The following is an 11,466-nucleotide window of genomic DNA, read 5'->3' on the forward strand; positions in this document are numbered from 1 at the left end:
TGCATTTCTCTTGCAACTTGAGCAATGCACCCTGCAAAAGAAGCTGCAAATAGGCGGGAAACTCGTCCTTGCACCGGAGTTTTCCTCCGCAGCAGAAAACTCCACCGTGTAATGAAGTTGCAACCTGGCGGGGATAATTCTGGTGCCGAAGCACACACAAAATCATACCTTTGGGTTATGACAATTATCTAGCCTCCTTTTAAAGACCCTCAGGGTAGGAGCCAGCACCACTTCTCTTGGAAGCTGGTTCCAGATCCTAGCCGCCCTGACTGTGAAGTAGCGCCTCCTGATGTCTAGTCTGAATATACTCTCCGTCAACTTATGGCCATTATTCCTCGTTACTCCCGGGAGTGCTCAGGGGAACAGGGACTCTCCCAGTGCCTGCTGGTCTCCCTTGGCCAGTTTATAGACGGCCACCAGATCCACCCTCAGCCTTCTCTTGTGGAGGCTGAACAGGTTCAAGTCCCTTATCCTCTCCTTGTAGGGCCTGCTCTCTTCCCCCCTGACCATGTGGGTGGCCCTCCTCTGGACCCTCTCCATGCTGTCCACATCCCTCCTGAAGTGCGGCGCCCAGAACTGGACACAGTACTCCAACTGCAACCTGACCAGTGGCGCATAGAGGGGGAGGATCACCTCCTGGGACCTGCTCGTGATGCATCTGTGGATGCATGACAAGGTACAGTTGGCCTTACTGACCGCATCCTTGCACTGGTGGCCCATGTTCATTTTGGAATCAATAGTGACACCAAGATCCTTTTCTGCCTCTGTACTGATGAGAAGGGAGTTCCCCAGCCTGTAGGTCTGCTGCTGGTTCTTCTTCCCCAGGTGCAGTACCCTGCACTTGTCAGTGTTGAAACCCATCCTATTCTCATCTGTCCACTTCTGTAAGCTGTCCAGATCTAGTTGTAACCTGTCCCTCCCTTCTAGCGTGCCCACCTCTCCCCAGTTCTTAGTGTCATCCACGAATTTGAACAAGGTGCTTTTCACTCCCTTGTCCAAGTCGCTGATGAAAATGTTGAACAGTGCGGGCCCGAGGACCGAGCCCTGGGGAACCCCACTGCCCACCTCCCTCCAGGTCAAAAACGCCCCGTCCACCACCACACCTTGGGTGCTGCCCTCCAGCCAGTTTGCAACCCATCTGACTGTGTAGGCATCGACGCCACAGTCACCTAATTTTTTAATGAGAATGGGGTGAGAGACAGTGTTGAAGGCCTTCCTAAAGTCTGGAAAGACTACATCAACCACGACACCTGTGTCCAAGGATTTTGTGACCTGGTCATAGAAGATCACCAGGTTGGTCTGACAGGACCTGCCTCTAGTGAACCTATCCATGTTGGTTGCCCCTAAGCATAATCTCCCCAATCTCCGTTGGTAATGTTGAAGTCTGTTTTGTTTCAGTGTTTGGGCAGCATTATTGTCCTCTGGTCTAAAGAATAGGCCAGGCAGATGGTTCGCGTTGCAAATCTTTAGCTGTAAAGACAGTTTTGAGCATCTTGCTTGTTGGATCTTTTCTGCTTTGAAGAGATCTGGTCAAACAACCTCAGATAATAATAAAGATGCTAATCAATCTGAGGTGTTGCTCACGTGTTTCACAGGTACAAGGGGAGGGAAGTGACTTGCACCAGATCATATGGCAAATCAATAAGCAAGCAAAACCAGACCTCCGAATTCTTCACTTTTTAAGCGGTGAGGGGAGAAACAACAGTTGCTCCTTAAGGATGCTAATAAACATGGCATATGGCATTATATGAGCTAACCTTTGGGGCAATTATGAGGGCATCATTTAATGCAGCAAAGTGATTCCAGTCCTTTGGGCTTTTAGTATTTGTTTCCTGGAGACGTTGGCCTCTATCTAAAAAGCACGTCTGGAGTTTGTTTTCGGTGTTTGCCTGAAAAAGCACAGTTTGTGGGAGGCAGATGCAATGGGCTATTTACAGCAATGAGCAGGCAGTGCTAGAATGCTGATCAGCACCTGCCGCTTCAGCAGTTTGCACTGGGTAATTATCCTTTCCCCTCTCAGAGGACTCAATGCAGGTGGCCTGGTGCTCCATCCATCCCACTGCAGCACCATAAAATAGAGGTGTGACAGAAAGGAAAGAGAGGTGCTTGATACCAGGGGCTGGCAATACAGCTTCTCCCATTGATTTCCATTGGTAACATTAATGGCTATGTCTCCGTTATTCTCTCCACAGTCTCCTAGCATTGCCCAGGAGGACTATCTATAACCATGCTCTTCAGGGCTGGAAAGCACCTTTAGCTCTTCGGATCAATGTCCCTGCCAAGGTAGGATGTAGCCTAGCACATACATTTTGTGTAACAGAATATATTACCCTGCCATGCAAAATATCTGGTTGATAAGACTAATTGTTTGGAACCCTGACAAAACTGAGTGGGGCTCATTATAAAGTATGTGGTCTGGGAGTGGAAATGCACCTGGACATTCCCATAACAGTCACAGGGATAATTTGCTGATGTTGAGCTCTCAAATCCAAATAGTTTCTGAAACCGCCTTCCAATCAGCACTGTAAAATGGCCTCTTTCATCTTCTCCTGACTCATAAGGCGGTAGGGTTAGACTTTGCATCTAGTTGCCAATCTTAAGAGAAAGTTGTGTGGGGTTGCCCCTTTCAGAGCTCTGTGGTTGCTCAGTGGAAGGGGTGGGGAGATGGTGCAAAATGTTCTTTAAAGGGATTCATCAGACCCACCCGCCCCCCAGTGTAACTTTGCAGCTACCTATAATTCAGCTGTGGTTCTGCCTTGAACCCAGCTTTTCCTACCTCTTCTCAGGTAGAGTTGCAAGATGCAAGGGAAGGGTATCTTAGGAGCAGCCCCCAAGCTACATAAACATAGGACTGTGACTCTGATCAATCGGGAGACAGGCCCCATGAAGTGCAAAGAGTCGCCTTATTTCTTCTCTAATATACAGGGTGACCACATAGTTAGTCCACATCACATAACACATACTGAGTTTAAAAAACTGTTGTGGTGGGAGTCATCATCTGTTACGCAGGGCAGAAGTGCTTTCTGTGAGCAGTCCAGCAGCATACCGTTCTTGAAGGACTGCTGTGGTGATACTTCAGGAACAAAGCTGCCTTCCAGGGACTCATTGCTAACAGCAAGAAAGCGCTCTCTGCTTTAGTCTCTAATCTGGGGGATGGAGTTCCTGCCTGCCTGGTGTTTGAGCTGAAATTTCTGCTAGTGGGTTTTACCCGTGTTGGCGATGGAACAGAGGTGGGCACAGAGTCTGGTGTATAATGTAAATGAACAGAACTTGAACCAACCAAACAAGTTGGGAAATTTAGCTCCTGAAGTCCCTTCTGACCCTAATTTTCTATGATTCTTTATTATGTGGATCCTGTGGACATCCTAGTATAGCAACAGCTCCGCTATGGCTAAGTTTGAGAAACCCTTCCTGTTCAAAGGTTAACTCTGACGGTATGTCTACACCATGTCATGGGCAATCTTGGGGAGGGCATGCCTTGCCCACGTGCCCACTCCCACTTGCATCTACCAACCCCTGCAATGCAAAGCCCAGGGACAAGTATTGAGAGCAGCTGTGTCCCCAGCGTGGCTTCACATCTGCATTCCCAGGCTTGCTGCATTTGAACAGGAGCAGACTGGCGGAGGTGTGCTTGCTTTGATTGCCCTGAAACGTGTGCCCCGGATACAGGATATGGTTAGTGTTGCAAATCCAGGATGTGCGAGCCAAGATGCAGCCCTCTGGGCTGGAGACAGCTGTCCTTACGTTTAACAAGTTCTTCTCACTTGTTGTTCTTTGCTCATCCCTGGAGCAAATCAGCCATGCCTTTAGCTGTGCCTCAAATATCTCAGTCTCTCACCATTTACTTTGCCTTGTGCCTGGAACCTGTTACCCTTTTGGGAAACCTAAGCTGAAGAGTTTGGCTCTCATTTTCGGCAGAAGCCTGTGTGATGACTGAGTTGGCAAAAGGGCTTCTGGTGAGCCAGTTTTCCAGTCATTTGGGTGGCTCTTGGGAACAAGCAGTGTCAGCTCAGTAGGTCTGACTCTGGCAGAAGGTTCAGCTGGAACACAAGCTACCGTATTTACTTGCATACCACATACGCCTTTTTCCCACAAATCAGCTCTCCAAATTTGGAAGGAAAGCTGAGGGTTTTTTGTTTGGTTTGGTTTTTTGGCGGGGTGGTGAAGGGTTCTGCCTAGAGTAGAAGCACCCTGCTTTGATTCCTGCTCCTCCACAGTGAATCGGCAATGGCATTATTATTCAAGCAGCTGAACAGTCAGTTGACTTAATGGCTCATTGTTCTTCCCTCCACAGGTGGTAACAATCATCTTTCCTCTGGACTGTAGGCTTAACCATGACAGATGGGAGCGTAGAGACCTGTTTGCCGGGTAGGACCCAGAGAGTTCTCATGAACGGATCTGTGTTGTGTTGGCCCCACTGCAATCATATGGATCAGTCCAGTTCTGCAAGAACTGATCATATGGATTAGTCCAGTTGTGCAATCATATGGATTAGACTGAAAATTAGACTCCTTCCTTTCCTGACTACACTGAAATTAAAAATGACAAACTGGCATGGTTATCTGAAAAGGCAATTGTTATGTTATTTGCAAAAGATTTGTGTGAATATTTATGAGAGTCAGAGGTTAGCTTAAAACAAGGATTTTTTTTCAAAGGCTAAGTAGGTTATATTAGGTAGGTGACATAAGCCATATACCCGTTTTACAGATGGCAAAACACAAGAAGAAGGTAGGTTTAATGCCTCTTCCCAAGACCAAACAGTGGTCCTTAATCTGGCCACTGGGTAGGGTGGAGTCAACATTTTTGAAGACTTATGCATGCATTTCAGCAAAACGAGCATTTCATGTGGCTCCATATACATGATTAGATATTACCATATGTACTAGTGTTTGGAAGATCTAAGGTTCATTTAAAGTTCACTCCCCAGGGTAAGTCAGATGGACCCGGGGTGGTTTCACAATGATAAACAAGTCTAGATAGGGCAGCACTTAGATGAACAGGCCAGCAGGCAGCATTGCTATTTATTTGATTTGAATTATACACATCTAATAAGTTAAATAACAGAAAGTAGAATTAGATTTCCAATTAAATCCAATATGCTGGATGTCAGTTCCTGTGCATTTGGAGTCTGGTAATCTTTCAACTAGCCTAATGAACTATCCAGGCTTTCTAATGTAAAATACTTAATTATTAATCTTTCAAATCCCTTTTTATATGACATCGAATCTTAAATAATTAAAGATACAAAACTGTACTTTTTAAGGAGTTACATCCCAATGAATGTAGCTAGTTGCTTCTACAGAGGCAAATTATGAATACAATTCAATGTATATTATTTTTAATTAACTGTATTCATTTGGGCTGGATTTTTTCAGTTCTTCTGCTATATTTGCATCAGATTTAAAAAGATGTTACAAACAGTGGTTGGAATCAACAGAGACTAAATCCTGTCATGTGACAGAGGTTATTAATCTTTTGTAATCCTGAACAGTAGCAAGGGATCAAGGTCAGAACATAACCCCCCTCCAAAAAAACCGGCTTCTTATTGACACCCCTGCATATCATACCTTCCTTCACCATAACTTGTAATGTGTGTCTCAAATTTAGTTCATGCAAAACCCGGGGTCCTTTAAAGAGATCCCATTCAGGTAGAAGTTTCCGTCAGCCCAGATCAGAAAGCAAGAGCATGGACTTAAACAAACTGTAAGTATGTGAGGAAGGAAATACTTCTTCCTGTGTCTCCTGGCAAGGGCCTTGCACAGTGTGGGACACTTAAAATGATGATAAGGGTAGTGACATGTGACTTGCAGGATCAGAACAGGCCTTCTAAACCACTTGAATTGTGGGTGAAGTTTTTGCACAGATCTGTGAAGGGTATGACTCTGGCCTCAAAAAAGATCTCTCTCGTCACCATGCCACTGTATCGCAGTGTATTTGCTAATATTTGCTTCTGAACCTTCTGGTATTTGAGCATTGCTTGAAGATGCAATAACACTACACTATAAAAAGCTGCCTGTTCAAAGAATATTCTGCTATGAAACTGATCTTGGTTTTAAGTCTTTAACATGAAGTTAAACAGAATCTTTAAAAACGGCATTAACATTGGTTTTTGATGGAGATATAAACAAATCTTACAGGTGCTAAAACTAAGACATGCCAGAAAAAGAAAATAACTGCCTGTCTGCAGGGAAAGGAACCAGGAAAAGAAAGAATAAGTGTATCTGCATCTAAAGATCTTGCCCTGGAGTTTTTCTTAAGAGGAAGTCCATCCTGCCAGCACTGGAAGCTGAAACTAAGCTGTTGTGTGATTCCCAGCACCTGTAGTTGTATAATCAGGGCTGGTTGTTTGGTGGGGTTTTGTTTTTTTATTAGCAGAAAGGCCTTTTCAACTGAAAAGCGGATATGGGGACTTGCCTCCCAAACAGCTAATTGCAATGATTAAAAGTTTATTGAATTATCTGTTTTCAGGTAGGACAGTGATGGTGCATCTCTGACTTGAGCTGTATGTGAGAAGTAAGGGTTTCTTGGGGTGATATTTTGTATTGGACCAACTATGTACTTGGGATAAAGTTAGACTAGCTTTCGAATGCAAGACATTCTTCCTCAGATCTCTCGTCTAACTTTATCCCAACAGCATAGTTGATCCAAAACAAAATATCACCCTAAGAAACCCTTGCCTTTCTCATAATTTGTGGACTATCACTACCGTAACGTGAGCTGAATGGGAATTTCCAGGACTCCTTGTCTTCCCTCAGTCTGCCATCTGGGAAGCAAGCTTGAGAAAAACCTACATATTATGCAAGGGAAATCTTTTAAAACCAGAATATGATTGTCACTGGTTCTACAGTAAGCCATTGTAGGGAGTAATTTGTTCAGTTAGTGTAAAACTTAATACTGCTAGGGAAGTATGTTCCAATGAATCGGATATATTGTGTCTTTAGCATTTAAAGAGGAAAATTATGCTTATTATATAACAGAAGGTTTTGTTCACTGAATGCACATGCCACTTTTCCTTAAGCATTTGTTAGTAAAAATGTTAATAGGGTTCAGTGGCCTGCAAGCCTGTGTTTTGTCCTGACACCTGGAAAGCATTTTGATTACCTGAGGTTTCCTTATCTATTGTGAATAGAATATGTAATCGGAGCAGGCAGTAGGATAACAAAGAGAAGGGAAAGGTAATGTAATGAGCCCAATGTGGCTCTCGCTTAATGTTCCCATCCCACAAATATTTATGCACAAATAGTATGAGGCTCTACCTAGTATAGTGCCAGGCACCACACATACATGTAGTGAGAGATATCCTCTGCCTCCAAGAACTTAATCTAAGCGTCTGAAGACAGTGAAAAAATTCCCATTGATTTCAAGGGTTATAGATCAAGCTTTAAATAGACCAGCACAGAAGCAGCGTGGGAAGGGAAATACAGTTACAGAGAGGTGGAGAGACTAGCCCAAAGTCACCTAGAAATGTAGTGACAAAAGCAAAAACAAAACCAAGGTTTTATGCAAACCAATCCAGAGGCCGAAACATGGGGCTGTGCTGTGTCTTCTGTGATGGATCATTTGATTTAACCTTGGACCAATCCAGGATCAGATTCTGCAAACTCTTCCTCCCAAGTCACACAGTTAATCCTATGGAGGTGCCAAGTCTGCCTGTGGGGAAGAAACACAGCTCATCTCTGTACAGATCATAGAAAATGAAGGTTGGAAGGGCTCTCCGGAGGTCACGTCTAGTTCAACCCCCTGCTCAAAGCAGGACCAGCCCCAACTAGATTCTTCAAGCCAGGGCTTTGTTGAGCCAGGCTTTAAAAACCTCCAAGGATGGAGATGGTGTGGATCTAGATTTGTCAACATACTTTGATTTAAGTTCTATACAATATTTTGAATACATTGCAACATTTTAAAGAGCCTTATCCTAATACATGCATGGGGACATACAGTATAGTCTTGTATATATGCATGTATGTGCCTGTGTCCAGATCCTATATCCCGTATTATTCAAATTAGGAAAACCTATGAGAGAAACTCTAGCCTGCTGTCCCCCTCATCTTTGATGGCATGAATACCCAGGGCCCTCATGTACAAATTAAGCGGTACAGACAGCCAGGTGGCAATGTACATGTTTGGAGAAGCTTCAGCCTGGAGATGATAGCCAAAGAACACAAACAGCTGTGGGCTGGGTAAATGGGTGAATACATATTAAATACTGAAGGCAGTACTATGGGATGCTAGAAAGCCCACTTGCCAGTGCAAACCGTTTCAACAAGCATGATTTGAGCTTTGCCTTTCCTAAAGTTCTTAAGGTAGCATCTCAATATTGTATCCAGCTGGAAAACCCCAAGCTGACACCGAATAGCAGGTGCTGGTGTTGGGGAAGGGTGTCCAGTGCACAGCGTGTCCCACATGCCTATACAATGCACCCTGATCCTCCAAAGGGCTGGAGACCCTTGCACGTGCACAGAGCTCCAGAGCTGTGATCAGGCTCATTGTAATCATCTCACTGCTGTTATCTTGTGTTCCCAGTTTGATTGTTAAACTCCCACTGTTGTCTCTTGTCGTATCCATGCATTGTCATCTCTTTGCCTTTCATTATGTTTGTGGAGAGGGCCTGGCATAATGAGCCTATGTCTGAGGTCTTCACGTGCTTTCATCATAAAAGAAGAGGAAGATACCGTTGCATGATTGGGGGTTATTCTTTTTAAATTAGCTTTCCTTTCTTAAACCAGAAGATATGCTTTTAAAGTTTGGCAACCAAAAAAGGCAGTCTAAATTTTTTTAAATTCCTAATTGATTGTAGCTGTACTTTGTATTTATTTCGAAAGGAAATGCATGCCTTGACGTGAGATCTTAGTGACATGTGTTTAAGGGAGGTTTGGTGTTGGTGTTTGGTTGCCAGGTTGGTTTGTTGACTACTTGCAGCTCAAAAAGATGAGTGTTTACTCTACACTGTGTGAAAAGGGAAGTAGCAACTTAAACTGTAATTGCGTGGCAATAGCTCCAGTAAACAGGCTTTGCAGGAAGATGCTATGTTGCCAGGGATGTTCTTTGGCTATAGCTGTCTCCATGGTTCTCATTTTCATCCTTCCTTTTTCTGTTTGCTCTGTCAGCAGTGAACAATCAATTCAGGTAGCAAATTGTTTGGGCCTGTTTTTCTAAGAGAATTCAGCAGCCTAAATACAGGTGAAGAGCCTGACTCAAAACCCATTCAAGTCAATGGAATCTGATACCGAGACTAACATTTTGTTCTGTTTGTGTGCGGTACCTAATCCAAAGGACCCCTGAGCCCCGTTTGGGACTGATGGGTGCTACCAAATTACAAATAATAAAAGAAATACTGAAGTATACCAGGGCTATCTGACTGGCAGCTTACTACGTGGTCCCTGGGCTCCCACCTGGCCTGCACTGCCCTCATTGCGGCGGCCAGGATCTCTGGGGCAGAGTTGTATGGAAGGAGGGGGCCTGGGGACTCTGCTGCCCTCATAGTAGGGGAGTTGCACTGTCCACACAGTGGCAGGGAACCTGGGAGGTCCCGTGGCATGCAACCCCCGCCCAGGCCACTGAGATGTTACAGCCCTGAAATATATGATTACTAATTAGATAAAGAGAGGGGCGAGGTGGAGTAATATGATCCTAGCAGTGGAAATGAAGTTCTAATCCTAGTTCTGACATCAACTCTCGCCACGGCGTTGTTGAAGTCCTGTAGCCTCATTCTAAAATAGGGGCAGTCGTACTTAATTGCTTGACTCGCAGGAGCCCCGTGAAGATTATATTCTTCTTGTGGAGTCAGCATGGACAGTGGATAGTACACTGGGCTGGGAAGCAGGAGACCTCAGTTCTGTGCTGCCACTGATTTGCTTTGTAACCATAAGCAGTTCACCTTTCACTTCTGCTTCTTCCCCAGCCCTTTGTCTGCCTTGCCTAATTAGCTTGCACGCCCTTCTGCTCAGGGACTATTTCTTAGTATGTTTGTACAGTGCCTTGGACAATGGATTCCCAGTCTCCCTTGCTTCTTCAAGTTTTCACTGTACTACGAATAACTACTAAAACTAATTGTAGAGCAGTCTGGTGATAAAAAGATCTCAAACTGAGAATCCTTTTGCTTTAAAACTATATATTTTTGTCCCCTCTGTAACTGTTTTCCTTGGGTTAAAAAATCTTCTTTTTAGAAAACCCGAAAGATACCACATGATTTTTTTAATTAAAAACCAGTGCGAGTTAATAGACTTCTGTTTGCACAGAGCATTTGTCTGTCTGAATATAACTCCTTACAAATCTTCATTCATTTATCCTATCATGACCAGAATTTCCTGACTCGAGGAGCTTACAGCTGTATTCAGGGAGAAGGAAAAATTGCTGTTTCTTTCCTGTTCCTGTTTGCATCCAGAAACTGCACTCGAAATGTACTGCATCCTGTTTTACTTCTGGCTTTTTATTGTTAAACAGACATCCATTGTTTGACTTCTGGATTGCAAATTATCTTCCGTTGAAGAAAATCTGCCCGCTATTATGGAAAAAGTGGAATGGTATTGAGACTGCATCGGTATTCATCATTGTAAAAGACAGTAAAGGGTGAGTACTGTATGCTATCGGAGTCGTTGAAACTATGGGACAGCCATATAATGGGTAGAATGCAAGCCCTTGGGAGTCCTTGACAATTGCTAATGTAGCACTGATTTAATATACACTCTAAACCATGCATTAGTATGCATTCATTTCAAAAGGTTGTGATTTCTAAAAGGAACCCAGTGGACTTGTATGTCACAGGTCCTACAATGTTAAGATTTGCTATTAATGGTGTAGCCTTGCTTATGACCTCAGCAGGGCTAATACTGCCCATGTTCTGGGGAACACTGGCCTTTGTGTCATGCAGATCTGTTCCAAGCAGGGCTGCGTGACACCAGGGTGAGAACACCAGCCAGCTGAAGCTGTCTTTATGCTAGCACTCCCATCCTTTCACACCCTCCCCACCCCCTTCAGCGTATTAGCAACAGTGGGAAAAGAGCCAAAAAGTGCATCTCCCTGAGAGATGCAACCTCTCCTTCACAGGGAGTAATCTGATCAAATGAAATATGTTCACAGACTGAAGCATGCTGGACCCAGAGAAGGACAAGGGCAGAGGAGAAATCAGGGCAGAGATGCAAAGGGTCTGAGAAGGTGCTCAGTATCTCACGGACCAAAGCCTGAAGTTCAGATGACTCTTGCGAACGCCGATTAGGTTGCACTAACACGCAGAGCGCTCAAATTCAGGTCGGCGGTACACCTCGTACATGCAGACACTTAGGTTTTTGTCTGTTTGCCCGGTTTGCCAGGACCTGCAGCACTGACACTCCCACTGTTCTGCTTCCTTCTACTCCCTATTGAACTCATGACCCAAATTGCATGTTTAATGCCTTCCCATTTCTCGAGTCATTGAACTATTTGAGGCTGGCATCACTAAAAAGAAAACCAAACCCCCCCCCCCCCCAAGCC

This window comes from Alligator sinensis, unplaced genomic scaffold (assembly GCF_000455745.1).
Source record: "Alligator sinensis unplaced genomic scaffold, ASM45574v1 scaffold559_1, whole genome shotgun sequence".
NCBI lineage: Eukaryota > Metazoa > Chordata > Crocodylia > Alligatoridae > Alligator > Alligator sinensis.